Genomic DNA, 22,175 nt, shown 5'->3' with positions numbered 1-22,175 from the left:
AGCTCACCCCCCGCCCCCAAGGACCCTGGGCCGAGTCTCATCCCAAACAGTCTTATCTCAGGAGGTCCCTGGCCCTTCTGCCTTACACAGGTGGATGCCTCTAAGTATGACGTGCGCCCTCGGGGAAAGCTCACAGCACCTCTTCCCTAGGCATCAGATTCCTGGCTCCTGTGTTCCTATTAGCATAAATGTTTTCTGCCATTAAGAGAAGTGCGGTGCCAGGAGCTGAAGTACGCTGTTCACGCCATGCCTGTGACACGGGGCCGCCAGCACGTGCCAATTCCTCTGAAGGAAACAGTTCTCCTCCACACGGGCTCCAATACCAGTCTCTTGTCTACAGTGTGGCTCGATGGCTGTGTTTCTGTGAAACCGCCGTGTGTGTGTGTGTGTGTGTGTGTGTGTGTGTGTGTGTGTGAGAGAGAGAGAGAGAGAGAGAGAGAGAGAGAGAGAGACTTTGAGAGACACTGAGAGGGTCAGAATGGCTTGGGAGGGGTGACAGGATAGCCAGACCAGTAGTAATGGGGATAGTTATGGTTTTGGGGTTATAGAGTGCCTTCACACAGGTCATGTGCTGGCCTGACGCTTCTGCAGGGAAAAGTGTTTAGGAGGAGATGGGAAAGGGTGGATGGAGCAACAGGACTAAGATTACCAGGCCTCTGCTGACAAAGGGGGCCCCATTTCTAGCGGATTATTTTCTTCCTTTAGACTTTTAGCAATGCTAATAAGTTAAAAAACAAACGAGCAAAAAACCAACACCCCCCCAAAAAAACACACACAAAAAACACAACCCCACCTCTTATTGCCATGTCCCTGATTTTGCATGAATGTGGGCAGGATCACAGAGCTTGGGAATGAAGGAGATGATAGTGCTATGAATGGACAGGAGACACTGGGGTAAACCACCAGCTTCCCTAATGGTCCTAAGAGGCCGGTGTAATGATGACCGCAGTCTGACGCCTCAGCCCCCACGGCACCCTCATCGAGGACAGCGAAGCACAGTCGTGCCATCCTCTACAGCACAGGCTCCAAGTTCCAACGCTTATCGTGACAACGCTCCCTCAGACTGTTTTCAGGAATCATCCTCGATTCCACCCTCTCCCCACCACCCACACCCAATTATACCTCAAGAACTGTCTGCTTTGCTCACTAATGGATCTTAATTCTCGTCTTCAACACTCAGTGCACCACTTTAGTTCAGATCATCAACACTTCTCTCACGACTTGTGCACAGCTCCTGACTCATTGCCCTGCCCCAGTCCTGCCTCCCCTCCAACCCTCTACCCCATTCTCTGCCTTGTGGCTGGGATTTTCCTTATAAAATGTGAGCCTGGTCCTGCCCCTTCCTCGTTGACAGCTCTTCTGGAGCTGTCTCATCTCTTCCACGTTGTCTCCGTCCGGCACACAGGCTCCCCACTTGGTCCTCCTCCCTGCTTACCTCTCCAGTCTCAGTGATCACGTCTAACTTTCTTCCCCCCGCTTGCCCTCGGGGGGAAGAAATTGGCTCGCAACCATCAGCAGTTCTCAGGCCATGGAGAGTTTATACTCCGTCTCTCTGAGCCTTCGCCTACGTTATCCTCTCCTCCAACTTCTTCATCTGACCAATTCTATTTGTCGTTCACAAGTCGGCTTCGTCATTACCTTCTATCCAGTCTCTCTTGACAGCCCTTCCCCTTCTCCTGACCTTGGAGACCCTCCATGTGCTCCCAGGGCATCCCAATAGACATGATACGTAACTGCTTTCCTTTTCCTTCATGGGATAGTACAAACGGACGAATCCTACAAAGATGTCTCAAATAAGCACACTGAGTTTATCTAATTGATCCCCAAAGCAGATGCTTGAAAATGGTGACCTGTATAGTGTTTTAATGACAACGGGGTAAATGTACAATAGACCTTGGTTATTTTAAAATGCTGGAAATGGCTTGTGGACGATCCCCTCATTATTTTGGGGGGCTCTAAGATCCAGGGAGTCTATGTTGAGAAATAGAGAGCAAATGAAGAGACTCATGGAAAGGAAGACTGACGCTGAAACCCAGAGACTTTACGTGACATTACTAAGGTCATATGTTTTGATACTTACGTGACCTCAAAATGCTAGATACTTTCATAGATGAATTTTAAATTTCCATACAAAGGCTCCAATTGGTTTTCACCCACCAAACCACCCCTTCCAACCGAAAATGTGAGTGAACTTCTTTCACCAACTATTAGAGACACAAGGCTTGAAGATGAGCTTGCAGATGCTATAATTAATTTAGAGGCTCAAAGAGAACATTTTTGTTAGGTTCATCTGCTCTGGTCAGACCAGAAGATGATTCACTGAATCAATTTTCATATGGTTATTCTCTTCTCGCTCCACCAGAAGATCATAAGCAGAGGAACACATGGATAAATTCGACTTGCTTATTTAATGTATTTGAGGAGTGACCCAGAATACTCATGCGTTAGATATTTTAATTAGTAGAATATGAATAGTGTACAAAACACTTTCAGAACTATCGTCTAGATTTAAGCAGCTGTAGAAAGGATCTTTTGCGGTTTATTTAGAGGTTCAATATTTAGACCCATGATTATCTAATTTTAATGTGATCTGGGAAGCTGTTAGAGATGCAGATTTCTTGGTCCACTTCTGGTTTCCGGTTTAGTAGCCCAAGGTGGGGGCCCAGATTGGGACACAGGTTGGAGGCACAGGTATCTAAAGAAATTTATCAGTTTTGGACCACGATCCTATGAGGTAGTTGGTCCAGGATCCCTAGTTTGTAGAAATTCTGACCTAGAATTCTGCTGGAGTTCTGACATTCTGAAGTTGCTTGTTTGGTTTTTTAAAAAATATACATATACACACAACCCCAGTGCGATAAAAATGTTCCTGGGTTAACTGGTGATGCCCTTAGACAGCTCATAATTGAGAAACATACTCTAGATTGAGAAATTTCAAACCTCAGAGGGTCTTGAATTCTGCAGAAGCTTGCTGGATTTCTACAGACTTTTCATGACAATGTTTATTTTTAATATTTCAGGTTTCTCTGAGCACAGTGATATCCTAGACCATTTTCTCCCTCCATATGAAATACTTAACTTCAGTTTCATTCAATGAACTGAAGGCACACTATGTGCCAGGTGCTGAGGCGTGGCCTCATTCCCAAGAACAAAAACCACACCAGAAAGTGAACACATGTCAGACAGGTATTGACAAAAGTTGAGTATGTTCGTTTTAAGGAGATCTACGTGAAGGGTAGAGCGACACAAAAAGAAAACGAGAAATCTTATCATAGCTCCGGAGTCTTCCCTTGTCAGCTTATATACTCCTAACATTATCGTAGAGAGAAAACAACTTGACTACATGATAAGTCAGATTAACACACACACACACACACACACACACACACACACACACACACATACACACACACCCGCTCGCTATTTCCCTGAGAGCTGAGAGTTAAAACCCTCTACTTGTGACTATTCCAGAACATAGTCACAATGTGGGTAATGTGGGTAATGTTGGGTCACTGGAGGGGATGTCTGTCATCCATGAGCAGTTACAAATCTCCTCTCTGAAATGCCCCAGGAAGAAAAGCATCATCTTAAAAGAGGCCTCGCCTCCTAGTGAGCATCTGCGGTGGCAGCAATAGCGGGGCCCAAGGGGGTGCTGGGGCAGTGCTGAGCACCCAGCCCGAGGGGGCAGCAACAGTTGGGACATTTGGGGGGACTCTGAGGTTATGTTCAGAAACAACTGTGAGCCTTTCCTTTGTGATGAGTCAGATGTAACACTATCCCAGTTGTCGTAGTGGACACAAGCGTGGTGGAACCCTTCTCAGTGTTGGGAACGTGGAGTCTCACTCAGCTCCAGCTGTGAGGTGCCAGCATAGGGTCCTCTCTAAGAGCATTTAAAGTCCTTTTTGTGTGGCTGAATTCTGAGGTATGCTTTGATCCATTAGTTACTCATACATGTGCAATAAGCACCAACTGAATGAGAATGGTCAAGGCCCCGACATTGAGACATGATATTCCCAAGATCACCCCAATTCTCCATATTTCCAAATACACACATGTTCATATAGGCCTTTCGCTTTTTCTCAATGGAAGGAATAAATTATATTTTCACCGCAAGTCACCTGAATCCTATGTACTCTTTATATCTGATGTTATAAAGTTTTTCACAAGCTCCATCCATGTAGTTCAAATTGGTGCTTCCACAAAATTATTAACCACTCATTAAAATGGACACTGTTACTATCTCTGCAAATGCCAAGGTTATATGATTGTCAAATCTCCTCACATGGTTTTCAGCAGAAAGTTCTAAACTTCTAAGTTTTTATCAGAGCATGCGATTCACTGCTTACTAAATATTTCAAGATACTAGTGTCACTTAATATTCTAATTGGCTTAGAGCTAAATGCTTTACATATATGACCTTGATTAATCCTCACAATGACCCGGAGGGCTTATGGGGCTCAGAGAGGGTGTTAATCTGTGCCAGCTCACACAGCAGAGCCCTACTGAACTCCACTTGCCTCTCAGACCTGTGTTCTCACCTACCCTGTTATTCTGCACTTGATTAACTCCTGTCCCGATCACACGTGAGCAAACATTGCTTAGAAATTCTGGGAAAGTGTTTTGGACATGTGGGTCGTGATGGTCTAAGGAGGATGTGGGCCTGTCTTGGAGTCAGAGTTGCCAGATTCACAGAAAAGCGTGCTCCTCTACGAGGGAAGATGTTACTCTGCAAATTTAGCACGTGTTTGAGAAGTGATGATAGCTGCAGCCCCAGGCATTTCAGGAGGGAGCAGATGACTGCATCCCCGTGGCAGCATCCTTCAGCAGGTAGCTTTCTGTAGGAAAAGCTCCGCTGAGATCCATAGTTGCCATCAGACTCCCCCATCCGAACCCTGAACTGATCTGTCTGTTCATATACATAAACACACACACACACACACACACACACACACACACACTCCATTCCATTTATTCTTAAGGACAAGAAACAATTTCCTTAGGAATATCTCCTGATGTCTCTTACTAGAAGTCATGCATACATTACCCATTCAAGCATGCCTGTATGCGTGACCTTGTATGACAATCTGAAATTCCTAGTGGGATTTTATTTAGAGCTGTAAAGAAATGACGGTGAAGGGAATTGGTGAGGAAGAAGGGAAAGCCGTGGGGAGGAAGAGGGCAAATGAAAAGATCAGATCTCAACTGCGTCATCATCGTGGAGACTTACACCAACACACACCAAAGAACAGGCATGTGAGAACTAAGCATGAGGTTTCGATTTGTTTATTTTCTGGAAGGAGGGAGGCTGGAAGGAGAAACACTTCAGGGAGGCTGAGGACTTTTCTCTCTCTTGGGAAGGCATCAAGAATATTTTAATTTCACTGTTTGCTCAAAATGTCCCTTATTCTGAATGAGAAATTCTGCTGTTTGTTTGTAGCCCCTTCCAGGACGTCTCTGCGGCCCTGAAGTCCTGCACCAGCTGAGGGGAAGGCAAATAGCCCACGGCGCCCAGACTGGACGCCGATTTTGAATAAAATCCCAGCACGTGTGCATCTCCCTTCAGAAAACAAACGTATTGAAATAAGATCTCCAGTCTATAAAAAGCCTCTTGTTTCCTTCTGTGGGGTCAGGCATTGCTCTTCCTTGTGGGCTGTAGTTTGAATAAAGCCAAGCTAAGAGCTACCTCCTGGAAAAGAATTCTCTCTCTCTCTCTCTCTCTCTCTCTCTCTCTCTCTCTCTCTCTCTCTCTCTCTCACACACACACACACACACACACACACACATCTTAGTGAGTGGGCAAACAGGACATAGAAGAACGCATTTCTAGAAGGCGTCTGACTCCTAGACCTCCATTCCACAATAGCAGGTATTTACTTCAAGGACGGAGGCTAAGGGACTTGCCTTCATTACCAGCAAGGGGATCGCCATTATGTACATGTCTTTAGAGTAACTTTGTTCACAGACAGGAGAAGAGGCAGAATTAGAGGATTTTTCCTCTCCAGGATGAATCACGGGGAGGTGAAGCTGCCCACACGCATGCTCACATTCAGACAAACATGGGTGTGATTAACCGGCTGGGAACATTCTCCACCCGGCAGCAGCGTGCACAGCACCACACACACCATCCATAAACACCACAGCTCTGGGGCTGTCACACAGCGTTCGTCTGTGGGGAGAAGCTGCTCGGCTTCATCCCACCAGCTGAAATTCATTTTTCAAAAGAAATTAGACCAAGGTACTGTTGTTATAGCAACAGTCAGAGCCACTTACACAGCCTCTTCCCCCCACACACCCTCACTCTGACTTCTGTGGGCAGCGATTTCAGTTATGTCCAGGGAGTGACCAAGGCTGACCGTGGGTGGATACTTCCCCAGCCTTTTAAGCAGTGGAAGTCTAAATCCTCCATGTCCGAGCTGAAGTTTAAAGACAAGACTTGCCCACATTCCACAGAGTTCTCCCAGTCCTGAAATTTGATGAGCAGGACAATGTTTTCATCTCTTGGGTAGGAACTGGACATGTGACCGCTGCCTTGCTTGGGGTTAACCACGTACTGGCCCTTTCAGAATGGGGATTTCCAGTGAGGCGGTCCTGTTGGCCATCACCACACATTCTGAAGGGTCTTCATGACTTTAGTCCTCTTCGTGGTGTGGCATTCCCAACATCACAGCTCCCTCCAACCCTTACAAACAACAATCAACTCCAAAATGCCCCTTTCTTGACCAAGACGTACATTTACTAGCGAACCTTTATGGTGCATAATTTTCCAAAGGAGTCAGCGAGGTGGGGTATACATTCAGCCCAGAGGTACGCCAAGGTGGTGAAAGTCATGAAACCGTACTCACCTTAATGTTATGAGCTGACTGTGTCCCCCAAACACCTGTGGTGAAGCTCTAACTCCCAGCACCTCAGAAGGTGACAGTATTTGAAGACAGGGTCTTTAGAGAGGTGATGAAGGTACAATGAGGTCATTAGGGTGGGCCCTCATCCAATCTGACTGGATTGGAGGAAATTAGGACAGCAGTACACACAGAAGGAAGACCACGTGAAGACAGTCAGCTAAAGACAAACGTCTCAGAAGAAACCGGCCCTGCTGACAACTTGACCTTGGCCTTCTGGTCTCCAGGATGGTGAGGAAACACATTTCTGTTGTTTAAGCCCCCCAGGCTGTGCACCACTTTGTTAGGGCAGCCCCATCAAACTAATACAACTAAGAATCTGAAACGTGTCTCTGTCCTCTTAGTGTCTTACACAGGCAAGGCACTCCATGACTGTTTTAAAGGAACGTCTTGCACTAATTTGTCCAGGCTTTGATTCAACTAACAGAACCTCTCCCGCATGTGCTAGCGTCGGTGTCAAGCACTAGGGATGCATTGGTGATCAGGATTTAGTCTCAGACCTCAAGGGCCTTCAGGGTGGAGGGGAAGGAAGCTGCTGAGCAAGGATGAGGAAGTCTGAGTAGGCACCTGCGCCGTGGAAACACAAAGAAGGGGCATCCCACAGTCCAGATGGGGTAAGGCTTCCCGGAGGGACTCGGATGTAAGCTGAGACTCGGCGGACTCACAGTGAGGCAAAGACGCCAGAGGAGACAGAAAGCTTGGCTTCTAAGGGAAACCTCACATAGTGGTTTCTGGCTTGGGCCAGAATGCTAGGAGAAAGCGCCGAGACATGAGGCTGCAGAAGTAGGAGCTATAGATCACGAAGGGCTTGTTTGCCATGCTAAGACATTTGTACTTTATCCAGAAAGCTCTGATAGACACTGCAGGAAAAGCGGTCACTTGCAAAGTTAACTTCTGATTTCCTAGTGATAGAAATTGGTTGCTGAGGGTAAAATATTTGAAGTGCTCTGTATTAGTCAGTTCAGGCTGCCTTAACAAAATGCCATAGGTGGGGTAACTTAAACAACAGACACTTATTTTCTCACAGTTCTGGAGGCTGGAAGTCCAAAGTCAAGGTGTCTGCAGGTTTAGTTTCTCCTGAGGCCTCTATCCTTGGCTTGCAGATGGCCGCCTTCTCTCTGTGTCTTCACATGGCCTTTCCTCTGTATGTATGTCTCCCTGGTGCCATTATGTGTGTCCACATTTTCTCTTGTTATAATGACACTAGTGAGATGGAATTAAGGCCCACCCTAACAGTCTCATTTTAACTTAATCACCGCTCAACATGCCTTATCTCCAAATATAATCACCTTCTGAGGTACTGGGGGTTAGGGCATTTTGGGGGAGGACACGATTCAGCCCATCACATGATCCCATTCCATTCCTGCATGTTTGATTAAGGAAATGGCTAAAGGCATCCTTAACTTATAAATCAATACAACACATGCTTGGTCCTGAGGCAAGTAGCTCAATAATTGCTATTCAGTCCAGAGCTTAACAGTATATTTTGTTAAAAGTGTTTGTCTCCTAATTTTAATGCCAAAGTCAAAATACACTTCACATTTGCCCCTTAACTACCAGCAAAGAAGTGTAGTTGGGGACGACCCTTAGCAGAACTCAGAGTAGGCAGAACTAGCCTGTCACGGTTTAGGGGGCTCAGAATAATGACTATTTGTTCCCTGAAACTTGGTACATGGTACTTCACATCGATAATCCACCTGACCTCAGAGAGATGCACAGAAAGACACAATTCAGAGGTAAGAACAGGAATGATAGTCAGGATTTCCTGCTTGAGCGCAATGCCCCATGCAATGAATCACTTTTCGTGTAACAGGTTCAGAGTTTGGCAACTTTCTGTTCAAACTGTGGTGCCCTGTAAATGTACTGTAACAGTGTACAGTCAGAAGTATATATTTCAGTGGTTTTATCTTTCTTACCTAGCCATCCAGATTATTATTTATGCAGTTTCCATTATAATGCTACAGTTAAGTTTGCATAGTATTTCTGTAACTACCTACTTTTGCATGGTTATGGCTCTCTAAAACTCCCCTGGGACAGAATGTTTCTCACCTTGGTCTCAATTGTAAAGTAATTTTTTTTTTTTTTGGTAAAACCAAATGATGACTTTAGGGATTTTCCTGAAGTTATGTGAATGTAAAAAAAAAAAAAGAAAAAAAAAAAAAGAAAGGAGGATTTTTACTGCAAAGAATATTTTGTTACCCTTTGTCCAATCCAACACCACAAATCAAAAAGAGCTGAACATAAAGGCATCGAGCAAAGCAATGTAATAGATTTCACTGAAGGCTGCCCACACTGCCAGATTTAACTAAATGAGGTTTGCATTCACATGCTTATCAGTATTTAAAAATACCCTGAGTGTACACAATAGAAAACGTCAGGAACTTGAAAAGCAAAAATATGTGTGTGGCATTTTCCAGATCTCACTAAAGCGCAGTAACCAAACAAACTTAATTATGTGATGGGGCAGCAGTTACTTAACCTCTCTGGACCCTATTTCCTCAGTAATAAAATGAGAGGGCTGGACTACCCAATTTCCAAGGCTCGTTCCAGCTCTAACAGAGTCTCTATTTGGACTCTGGATTCAAGTCAATGACTCACTTTCAAGACCACCCTGGGAGACCCTATTCACTCAGATGGACAGCTGAACCTGGCAGGTCGTTAGTGAGTAACTAAGATCCTGGTTTTTAAGTCAGAGAGCAAGAATTCATTACACTCTGCTGCAAAGGTTTCTTGGCTTTAGTAAGCCTGAAAGAAAAATTACACTTAAGTCCTAATCACAAGTATCTTCCAAAAAAACAGAAACCGAAGTGTGTCAATTACGTGGTTCATCAAAGAGAATTTTTTACTTTATGACGGTCTCTTTGGCGTCAGGTGCTGAGCTGGGTGCAGAGGGTGGGAAAGATACACAAGATCCCTTCTTTCAAAGAAATTCAAAGCCTGTTGCATCATTTCACTCCTATGTGTCTATGGGAAAAGGTTCCCGTTATGCGTAATACTTGTCAGACATGGACGACAGTGATTTTTCCTTTCTGGTGATCACACTTAGCCAACTTCACAAACTTACAGAATGGTACATGGCTCGTCTCCACCATGAATGATTTTGATTGAACGGCCTTAAATTGCATGAAGAGTCTGAATGTGCTAGTTTGGGTAACTGGATACTGGACCAGGTTACAAGTCGGAGCTGGTCACCTTTTCTGGTGTCCACTATTGCATATTTGACCTAGAAGAGGTTGGCGGGTGTGGGCCTAATCCTAGGCTGAGAGTGAGGGGCCCTGGGTCCTGGCCAAGCTGTGTGTCCTGTGAAAGTCAGTCGACTATTTCCTGCCTCTGTTTTTGCCTGGACAAAATAATCTCTAAACTCCATTATAGATAGTTCTCGCTACATTAATTTAGATATAGTTAGAAGATGAATCAACTGACATTTTAAGGTTTCCTCTTACCCTTGTGGTTCTTTTCTAAAATATGTAACTAATTCCTAAATTTGAAAGAATGAAAACGTTTGTGTCTATTGCTGTTTCACCTGATTAATTCAATTCCTGCTAATTTTGCCTTTAGCTATAACTTGGCTCAGGCCCAACCTGCTGTTTTTCCTATGTATATAAAATAAAAGAGCTTACTATGTAAAAGAATAGGTATAATAAAAATTATAAGGAGAATGCTCAACCTACTTAAGACAGAAATAGGTCTCAAGAACTCAAGGACTGAAGAGACTCAAATTTAAATACACAATTGATACAAGTATCATGAATTCTTCTCATATATTAATTAAAATAGTTCCCCAAGGATGTTTATTTACTAACAGTTTGATAGCCTACTTTGAATTGCAGTTGTTACTTTTAAATATATCACATGTAGTATATATTTACTACTAGACTTCAATTCAGATTTTTCTCAATTCAGGCAGCTGTTTGCCCACATTAGTTTAAATTAGGGAGAGTCTCTTGTATTCATAAACGCTTCATCTAAACGGCAGAAATGATGACTATAAAATTTGCCTTAGGTTTTTTGGAACTCTGCAGCTTAACTTCTAGTCTGAGATTTGAAAAGAATGAACATGGAGTGATTAATGCCCATTACTGAGTTCTTGCAGCTGTAACTTATCAGAATATGTATACTCTAATACTGTACCCATGGTAATTATCTCATTACTATGAAGTGTCACAGAAATGCATTATGTGAAGTACACACTGAATCACATTTAGCAATTTCTTTTTATGTTTGAAACCCAGAAGCTTCATGATCTCTAACAGTGGGGCCTTGCATGGGAGTTGGGGGCTCTGCATGGGAGTTGGGGGCTCTGAATGGGAATCGGGGGCTTAGCATGGCCGTCATGCACTGGAGCTGGAGTTCCCTGGCAGGAGTAGCACCAACTTTGTGACTCTGGTCACTCTTTTAACTTTTCTGCACCTCAGTTCTTAATTTGAAAATGGGTATATTCATGTGCGACCCCTGCTATCCCTCACAGAAAGGATTAAGCAGATTAAGTCTATAAAACAGTTGGTCACCAGGAGGAGAGGCATTAAGGAAATTACTCAGCCTGCTGCAATGGTGACTTCTCTAACTGCATGAATATTTCATGAACAGGTACACATAATACTTGACATTTCTATGGAGCTTTTCATGCAAGCATCTCAACATCACTTAAAGAAACGCATGGCAACAATTAGCAGATATCTGGGAAGCATCAGCTCATTGGCCAGACACAGCCGCTCAGTCTCTAATATCACAGCGTTCAAGAGCAGCAGTGTGTGCAAGGACAGTTATCCCACCAACCTGAGGATAGAAATAGAAATAGAAACAGAAATAAAGCGATGCTTATTTGAGAGTCTTCCGCACATGCCTATGATGTGTCCTAAACAATGGAAGTGCAAGAACTCCCTAAGAAAGTGAACATGTAGCTGGTGATGGGTCCTGTTAATTAGATGAGAGAAGTCAGCAAAGAGACAAAGAAATACTATCAGTGAGGGATCAAAATAAAACATTGTGAAGAAAGCAGGACAAAAGAAAGAATAATGTGCGGTCAGATTTCTAGTGTCTGTTGCAGCTTTGAAACGAGAAGTGAGAGACCGTGAGATTAATATCAGAGTAATTCACTGGGACTCTCAAAGGGGATCCCCTAGGACACCCAGCAGCATTAATATCAGCTGGGAACTTGTTAGAAATGCAAATTCTGTGGCCTGTCCCCAGACTTCCTGAACTCTGAGAGTGGGACCCAGAGTCTGTGTTTTAACAGCCCCCAAGGCGAGTCTCAGGATTTTGAGACCCCTTGTTCAAGAGCAGGGCTGTCTGTGCAACAGAACTTGTGGAGATGATGGAATGTTCTGTAAGCACACTGTCCAATACGAGGACATTAGCCTCTAGCCATATGTGGCTTCTGAGTGCTGGAGATGTTGCCAGTGCTACCAAGGGACGGAATTCTTAATTTTATTAAATTTAATTCAATTTAAAATAGCTACATGCAATTAGTGGCTACTCTACTGGACAGTAAAGTTCTAGCACTGTGCTGCACATGAACACCAGGTTTGGGGCAGTAACAGAAGCAAACGGTGAAGAATGGACATGGTGGGTGTGACTCTTCTGTATAAGAAATCTTGCTCGGAAAAGGAGGAGGGATGAAAGGCACCATAGCTTGAATGTCAGGAGGTGAAGTAAAGGGTTCTCAAGACGAGGAAGTCCTGCGTGGGTTTAAAGGAGAAGGCAAGTCAGGGACAGGAAAGGCTGACACTAAGGAAGAAGGAAGGACAAATGAAAAATTGTGTTGGAAATGTCTAATTGTGGTAAAATACCCAACACATAAAATTTACCATCTTAACCATTTTTAAGTGTACAGTTCAATGTTATTAAGTGCAGCCACACTGCTGTACAACCATCTCCACCATCCGTCTCCAGAACTCTCTTAATCTTGCAAAACTGAAACTCGACACCCATTCAACAGTAACTCCCTCCCCTCAGGCCCTGGCAATCAGCATTCTACTTTTTGTCTCTATGAATTTAACTACTCTACGTACGTTATATAAGTGGAATCATACAGTATTTGTCTTTGTGTGACTAGAATATCTCATTTAGCATAATATCCTCAAGGTTGATTCATGTTGTAGCACGTGTCAGAATTTCCTCCCCTTTACAGGCTGAGTAATATTCCATTATATGTATTCACCACTCATTGGTCTATGAACATTTGGGTAACTTCCACTTTCTGGCTATTGTGGTTAGCGCTGCTAGGAACATGGGTTTACAAATATCTTGAGACCTTGCTTTCAATTCTTCTGGGTATATACCCAGAAGTAGAAGAGGTGGGTCATATGGTCGTTCTAGTTTTAATTTTTTGAGGAACCTCCATACTGTTTTGTGGCTGCGCCATTTTACATTCCCATCGAGATGTCTGTTTTTGAGACAATAAGGAATGGCACCTCAGAGCCATCAAAACAATGATTTAAAGACAAATGTGGGGGAGAGGTATGCTGAGATAGGAAGAGTGTGTGTGTGTGTGTGTGTGTGTGTGTGTGTGTGTGTGTGTGTGTGCAGTACACAAGAAACTTGGCTCTAATAGCTTCATTTTTTTTCACTGATAGCAATGTAAGGGCTTGACCTCCAAGGAAAAACATTGCTGAGGAGGAAAAACCAAGGGCTGAGGGGAGAAGTGAAAGCAGTTTTGTAGAGTTGGTTCATTATAAGAGACGAACAGGGACACTAAGGATTCTGAAACCACAGTTATGGGACTGAGTTGTATTCCCCCCAAAAGATATTTTGAAGTCCTACCCCCAGTACCTCAGAATGTGACTTTATTTGGAAGAAGAGTCACTGCAGATGTAATTAGTTAAGATGAGGTCACACTGGAGTTTCATCATTCTTATAAGAAGGTGGCCATGTGACGACACACAGGGAGCAAGCCATGTGATGACAGATGCAGAGATTGGAGTAATGTAGCTGCAAGCCAAGGAATGCCAAAGATTGCCAGCAAACCATCAGAAGCTGGGAAGAGGCATGGAAGGATTCCATGCAGCGTCTCAGAGGGAGCATGGGCCCTGCTGACACCTGGATTTCAGACTTCTAGCCTCCTGGACTGTGAGACAATGGACTTCTGGTGTTTTAAGCCACCCAGTCCACAGTATTTTGTTACAGTAGCCCTAGGGACTGACACAGCTGCGGAGCATGAATCTGCAACAGGCCAAGAGCATCCCATTCCAAGGCCAAAATGAATACTTCCGATTACGGTGTGTCCCACCTATGAGCAATATGCTTTGTGACATACTGTGATACTACAAATGCTCCTCACCTTACAAGGGAGTTACGTCCCCATTAACCCATTCTAAGCTGAAAATACCTTAAGTCAAAAATGCATTTAATATACCCGACCTACTGAACATCAGAGCTTAGCCTCGTCTACTTGAAATGTGCTCACAACACTCCATCTGCCTACAGTTGGGCAAAATCATCCAGCTGCCGCTGTCCAGCATCACAACCCAGCATCGTACGACACAGATCGCTACCCCGGGAAAAGATCAATATTCAAAATTCCAAGTACAGTTTCTACCAAATGTGTATAGCTCCTGCACCACTGTAAAGTTGAAAAATAGTTATCTGACCCATTGTTAAGTCAGGGACCATCTGGAGAGGTGGTAAGTCAATGTAATACATATTTTGAATCATAGTTCTTACTAAAAGGCTTTCTCTCTTTCTGTCTTTCACAGGCACACCTGGGCATGCACATAAGCGCACTGAATTGTCTGCTTTTGAGAACCAAAAGGGGAAAAATCCTTCTCAGTATCTCAGGGCAGAAGTACGTGGAGTAGACGTGGACAAGCAATGCCTTATCTCTGTCATTACCTGGAAGTTCTTCTGGATTTTATTTCTCCTACATATGCCCTTTATTTTTTTTTCTTTCTGGGTTCTAAGCTTGAGTGTGGCTCTTGCTTCCCCTGTAAAAAGTGAAAGAATTTCCTAATTTTTGAAATGTCTAAGTTTTGCTGACTTTGGGCTTTGTCCTAAGGGCCAGTGATTCCAGGAAAATAGTAACATAATTATTTTCCTGCTTTTATACTTGCGTTTTATGGGGGAAAGTCAGTGTTAGAGTGATGAGTGCCAACAGATTAAGCTACTGGAGAAAGAGCTGTCTGGTTATGAACTCCTGGGGGAGTCTCTTCTAGAGGCGGATGTACTGTAAGAGCCGAGCAGCTGCGTGGGGCCAGCCCGGCCCGGGACTGCATCTTTCATACCGTCTCCACAGAAGAGTCTGGCCGGCGTACCTTGGAAGGGGCGCGCAGCTACTGCTGACATGGAAGCAGTGTGGATTATTTGGCTAAGCAGAACTGCCTGGAGCATGTGCCAAGTCAAAACATAAGTGACAGAAACAAACACAAAGTCTGTCCTTTGCTGCCTAAGCTCTTCTCCCTTTAAAACATACCTCTTGCTTTTGTTCAATTTCATCTACATCCTACTAGAAGAGGAAGAAATGAGCCGTAAGCCGCAATGGTGAAGGAAAAAAAAACACCCAGAGGTAATGAAAAATTTTAATTTTTTTATAAGAAATGTATCCAGTTAACAAACGCCTTTTTCCCTCCCTTCCTGACTCAGACCCTCACATTGAAAAAAAAAAGAAAGAAAGGAAGGAAGGAAGAAAGAAAAAGGCATTTAGACTTTGGCTTTTCATGAAAGGCATACAGTAAAAGTATCACTGTTCCAAAATTCCAAAGAAATTTCACAATCATAATGAAATGAAGGAGGAAATAGTTTTGTTGAGGTCTTGAAAACAGTCACCCTGTGTTGCTATGTGGAATATCCTTATAAATTATAAAGGGATTTGCAAAAATTAGTTCATTCATTCGACACACACTCTCACTGAGCATCATTTATACACCAGGCCCCACACGAGAAGCTGGGGACGCAGAGATGAATAAGACACAGTCTGCCTGGAAGAGCTCACAACAGAGAGAGACAGTTATTATTATTATTCATTATAATGTGGCTAGGCTTCCCATGCGCTACCTCCAGCCCCAGGAACCTTGATTTTAATGTACAAAGTACCATATTGTGGGGAGGAAAAAAAAAAAAGAAAGAAAGAAAACGACCACAGTAAATCGTGTAAAGGTGGCAGGTCTCTCCAGAAATATAGCTACACTATGAGCTGAGACCTCCTTTAAACTAAGGACAGGGGAAGAAAAGAACACAGCAAAAGGCCTAAGCACACGGTACCAAGCCCAACCACAACACACATCTGGAGCTAAATTCGAGAAATTCAAAACTAACCAGGAAAAGGAAATTATATATAGTATAAAAAGGAAAAGGAAACAAATTGGAATAGAGTCAAAAGCATTTTCTCTCCTTGTCCTTTTCAGAATTGCCCCAGAGTGTCACCTGAAGAATGACATGTCTTCAGCTCCACTGGGGATTGTGATGTTTCATAGACCAAGGAAACCAAGTGTGGTCCAAGGGATAGACCAAGGGAACCAAGTGTGGAATCGATAACCCAGTTTCTCCATATTAATTTTTGGTTTTAAGTCAGATGAACCAACTCGAATATCAAAACTCAGGTTTTCTGATGGGATTCTATACCCGCTTAGAATCAGTGGCTGAGGAGAAAAGTATATACACAATAAATCTAAAATCATTCAATTACCTTAAGTCAATCGGGAGGCTTATATTTACTGAGAATAGGCATTTGAGTCCCCATATTACAAAGACATGCAAACGACTCCCATGTTGCCAAATCATTCTGGATAGTTTATTACTCCGTTCTCAGTTGTTGGAGAAGCAAGGAGAAAGGCCTGAGAATTTGATCAGGAAAATACTACATTTGTCAGTTGGCAACAGCAGCACACCAACACAGCCTCCTGAATTAACTGCTGTCTGAGCGTCGGCTCACAGGAAGGGAAAAATTCAGTTCCTTTAGAAACAGATGCGTGCTGCAAAATCATCCAAGTTAATTTCCTTCAGTTAATTAAGCTGGTTGCCTTATGAGCAAGTGACATGACCAAGTCTAGTGTACATCTGATGACTCACAGTTAGCTGGCCCCATCTCTGTTTTTAAACTTAACATTTAGACAGTCTCACAGAATCTGTCTAAGCAGTACTGGCCCTGCCCAATATTTAGTTCTGCTTTTACCACTGTTGAACCAAGGATTCTCTCAGGGGTGTCCGTATGAAGTACCATCAAGGTCTGCTCACTGCTGAATTCCCACTGCTTCATTGAAGAGAGATGTATGTGTTGTGTGTGTGAGCCCACGGCACCCCAACATCTGGTAACCTGGGAACTACCTCATTGGGGGGGTGTCATCTGAATACCCCTTAACATGGCACCTTACATGGAAGATGGGTTCAAGGTGGACACACTGTGACAGCCTCCTTATCTTAAGCAAAGTTTGGGAGATGCTGAGGGGTGGGGATGGGGACAGGAATTCCTCTGGAATCACTCTGGGATCCATGTCCACATGAGGGTAAGGCTGACAGTCTACTGTTATGCAGACTGGCCCCAATAATTCAGGCTCCCCTCAAAGTTGTCAGCAAACAGAAATACTAGTTGTGAGTCCATTATTTGCCAGGCAAATCCACGATCTTTCCTCTGAATTCCCACATCAACCCCACAAGGCAATAGACATCATTTATACAAATGAGGAAACTGGGACTCAGGAGATGAAATAAATCGCTTAAAGTCACACAGCTAACGTGAGGGAGTTGAGATTTGAATCCTAAAGCCTATACTTTTCTGTTACATGCCTCTCCACTTGTGAATGGAAAGTGTTTCTCATTTCCCAACTATTCAGAAGTGAGCGTGGCTCCGAAATGAGACAGAAAAAGAGGGAAGGCACCCTCAGAACTGCTCTCCCTTCGCAGTGGTCAGCTGGCATACAAGGAAGTACTATCTGAAAGTGGATCTCCTGTAACGGCTGTCGTTCTTTCAAACGTTCTCAGAACAGTTCTGCAGCTGTCTGAGTTGCTGAGGAATAAATACCAGGGGTGCCAAAAAAATGTATACAAGTGGACACTTTGGTCAACGTTGCTCAAGCAGTCGTTCACCCTAATCAGCAGTTTCTGGACGCTGATGGTAACCACTTTGAGCACCTCTTGTAATTGCAGAAGTCAAACGTGACTTGTAGTCATCTTTTGTTATCGGTATATATTATTACAATTTTAATACAGTTTTCCTTCTGGAAATGTGTATATTATTTTTTTGACACCCTCTGTATATATTGGCTACTAACCCAACCCCAGTCCCATCCTAAAGAGAATGGTCCAGGTAACGGCAGCCCCGTCCATGCAGGCCACGGTAATGACTACTCACATGGATGACCACTTTCCAGGGACATCACTCCATTTCCCAGGAAACCGAACTGGCTCAGAAGCATCTGAAACACTGTGCTGTATATAAACAAGCTTCGGCTCTTCGAAATACAGACGGCCACCCACTGGGGTTCCCTGACGGAGCTGTACACACTCACGCTATGCTGGCACTGCCTTCGCCCGACTCTTCCTAATTCTCTTTATTTTTCTTTATTAATATCTTTAAATTGCACTTTCCTCATAAAGTAGGGTTACTGCTGCCTAGTTCAGGAGATGATTATAAGGACTGAATGAGGTAACATAAGCAACGCATCCAACAAATGTCACTGGAAGACTTTTTGTTAACGGACCTCTTCCGTTAGTAATTCCATAGTAACCTGTAGGATTTTCAAGTGAGAGTTTTTCTATATCATTATCAGAAATAGAAACAATGCAAATACACAGGTTTAGATGACAGAACCAGGGTTCCATGACACGGATACTGCTGACTTTTCAAACTGGAGGTTTACATAAAAATGGGTTTTCGGATCTCTGAGAACCCCCAAAAATTGTACAAAGAATTTTGTGGGCGTGTGTATCTTTTTTCAGGAAAGAGGGTCTAAAGCTTTGATCTGATTCTCAGTGTGGTACATACTCTTTCAAATGTTTAAGAGTCACTCATTCTCCTCCAGGTTATCAGTGACAAATGATCGTGTGGAACCTGCCTTATAAGCTGCGTTGATTTCACTGAAGTTCAAAGCCACATACTCTTGCAATTCTAGGTGGAATTGATGAATGTATGTTCTCTACATCCAAGAAGACCCATGTATGTGCTACACTGATGGCATCTGGAAGACTGGGCTTGATTCTGGAGTCCTCATTCTCATCAGGCAGAGGTACAAGGGAGCATGACCAGGGCACAGAAGGCCCCAGAAACTCTGTCAGGTGAGAAAGGGGTGAAGGAATTGAGGGCCTTTTGCTGGAGGAAGAGAAGAGAAGGGAGCAGGAACGCCACAGGTCTTTAAATAGTTGACAATGCTACCTAGGAAAAGGATTAGATTTAATCTATGTAGCTCCGGAATATGGAACTAAGAATCAATGGTTGGAAGTTATGGGGAGAAAGAATCCAGCCTCTAAAGAAGGAGGAACTTCTAAAAATGATTAGAGAGATTCAAAATAGAAACGGCTGCCTGGTGAGGCTAATGAGCTTCCTGTCCCTTGAGTTTTCATGCCAAGGTTTCATGATCCTCTGTCAGGAATTTGTAAAGGGGATTCTTTATTGGGTGGAAGGTAGAGAAAATGACCTCTACAATTCCTTCTAATTCCATGATCTGTCTATTAAGATTTTATATCTCTTATTAAAATTTATAGTCAAAGACCCATACACACGTTCTCTTACTTCATATTACAGATACTGGTGGCGAATCACTTTATAAAGATCGCTCTTTAACTTTAGGTTTTTATGTATTTTGTTTACTTAAAGTGGGGTGCACCCATGTATGGAATGCTGTGACTGTTTCCAGCACACACTCCTCCTATCTCCCTCCTCGCTGAGTCTCCACTGTCCCCCCAGAGTTCACCCCACCCCCATCTCTCCCCTGGACTCTGGTATTCTCTTCCTGTTAAGCCTTGCTTCCCATCCTATCCCCCTCCAATCTATTCTCTGCGAGCATCCAGAGTAATCGTTTAAAACCATTAATCAGGGCATGTCTTTCTGCCTAAAGTCCTTCTACAGATTCCCATTTGTCTTAAAAGTCAAACTCGTAACCTTGGCCTACAAGGCGCTGGATGACCTCGTGGCTCCACGCTCATTTCCTGCCACCCTCCCCTCTCCAAGGCACTCTCGCCCTGCTGGCCTCTCCTCCTGCTCTTTTCGGCCTCTGCTTCCGCGCCTCTGTCCTCTCTGTGGAAAGCCTGCTCTCCCCAGCTCCCTGTCAGCCTCCAGGTGTCAGCTCAAGTGTCAACTCAGAAACGTGGTCCGTGGCTGCCCTGTCTCAGCCACACGTCCCACCTATACTCCATCACATCACTGTTGTGTTTTCTCCATACACTCATCACGACTTAGCATCACGGTGCTCCCTTTTGGCTTCAAACTGGCTTCTTCCCCACTTTGAGTGTAGGCTCCTTGAAAATAAGGACCTAGTCTGTGCTGTTCAGTGTGTAGCACAGCAGCATGGCTGGTGGTCAGTAAGTATTTCTGGAATTAAAGAATGAATGAATGAGTGACTGTAAGAACACCTCCGCCCAGGACAGAGGGTTGGCTCTGGGGTTGTGTGTGACTTTGTTCTCTTGGACGGTAAGCACAAACAGGCTTACTGATGCCTCACCCTCTTCCTAGGACAGCAGGCCCTCAGGGGAATCTTGGATTGGCCCCCATGAAGCTCATTAATGTAATTTAGAGGCAAAGATGAGAGAAAACCACCTTTTCACTGAAGAAAGAATTAGCCATATCTCGGAGTGTCCTTATACGCACTGAGGGGTAAAATCCTAGAGAGGAATAATCGCAGGCCCCTAAATCTAGGAGAGTGTGTCTTTTTTGTCTCTGAGGGCTCTCAGAAAAAAATATTCTGGCAGTGAGGAGCAAGAGATGCTGGAATGGGTTACTGAGGAGGTGGCAGAATCTCCTTTTCTGGAGCTCTTTAAAAATAGAACAGCCATCTGGGATGATTTAGATATGGTCTTCAATGAAGAAGGGGGGTGGAAGAGGCAATGAAAGATCTCTCTGAGTCCCATTTCATCCTTGATTTTCTGATATTTCTCTCTCAAGTTTTATTCATAGCAAAAGCCTGAAAGGAGCTAGGAACTCACTTTTCCTTTGTAACTGAAAGTTAAATCCCATTCTCCTTTGAGCTGTAATTCTGCTGTATCATTCTCTTCTTCTCTCCTCAAATGGGCAATTGGGATATCATAATTTTTGGGTTATGTGGAAATTCTGGATGAAACTTAACTTCCATTCTCTCTTTCCTAGAAAGGCCAGTAAAGGGATGCAAGATGGAAGAATTGAGAAGTAGAGAAATGACAGCCTGAAGAGTACAAACCTGTGTGGGTCCTGCCCCTGCCACTCCCTGCAAAGGACCGAGGGACAGGAGCGTCACATGGGAAATAGGGAAGACTGGTGGGATGTGCTACAACCCCAGGGAAGAGCTGCTGTCAAAGGCAGAAGTCAAGCCCCGGAAGCCTTGTCTATTTTCCATCACTATTGATTCTTCGTTTTTTTGTTATGGTTTTTAACGGGATTGAGTTTGGGAAAGTCAACATGTAAACAACGTAAAGCACACTTTTCTTATATTTGATTATGAAATTATAGCAATTGAACTGTTTCCTAGCTTTGTTCTTATGAGTCTTGCTTGGTTGGTCAAAGCTGCATAGTCAAAAGAATAACAGACTTTAATACAGAGAAGCCTGAATTTTACTGTTTTTTACTGTAGAGGCCACACTGTAAAAAGCTTTGTTAAATTTGTCTCTCAGTAGTATTTGTATGTCATAACTGTTTTTCTAACCTAAATCAACTTGGTTGAGATGATCGAATACATTTATTCTTAAATGTTCTTTATACACACTACTGTACATAACAAACTAATGGCCAATGTGACTGTCGGTTTTTTAATCCAAAGGAACACAAACAGCTTTCAATGACGACATTAACTTTTTCGCCTTTCTGTAAGTTAATGGATAATCCATATTTTTATGGAATATTGTGTTGTCAGAACAAAGTGTGACTATAAAGGTCCTCACAAACAATACTTTAAGACTGGCCTTGTCACCGCTATATGACCATTAATCAGTTACACCTGTGCCTTCATTTGCTCCCTGCTTTCAGGACGCAGCTCAAGGGTCCCCGTGGGCACTGTCTCTGTGTGTGTCTGTGTCTTCTTATGCTAGAAAACAGAACTTCAATGCCAGCGGTTCACAGAAAGAAAATGCTAAGGTACAAGTAAGAACTCTTGAAAACAAAAAGGCAGAGATGAGATAGTCCCAAAGAACTTGAACATGAATTACTCCAAGGGACCTTCAAATGAC

At 43.6% G+C, this 22,175-nt stretch overlaps 1 protein-coding gene across 2 annotated transcripts in view; it reads right to left on the bottom strand.

The window, feature by feature from the left end:
• The window catches only part of MAML3 (mastermind like transcriptional coactivator 3), a 377,351-nt gene that overhangs the window by 156,453 nt on the left and 198,723 nt on the right, over window positions 1–22,175 (bottom strand). The window lies entirely within an intron of this gene.

This window comes from Rhinolophus sinicus, chromosome 15 (genome assembly GCF_057876585.1).
Source record: "Rhinolophus sinicus isolate RSI-liver-muscle chromosome 15, RSI-T2T, whole genome shotgun sequence".
NCBI lineage: Eukaryota > Metazoa > Chordata > Mammalia > Chiroptera > Rhinolophidae > Rhinolophus > Rhinolophus sinicus.
The sequence above is the reverse complement of the archived record's forward strand: the minus strand, read 5'-3'. Positions and strand labels throughout refer to the sequence as shown.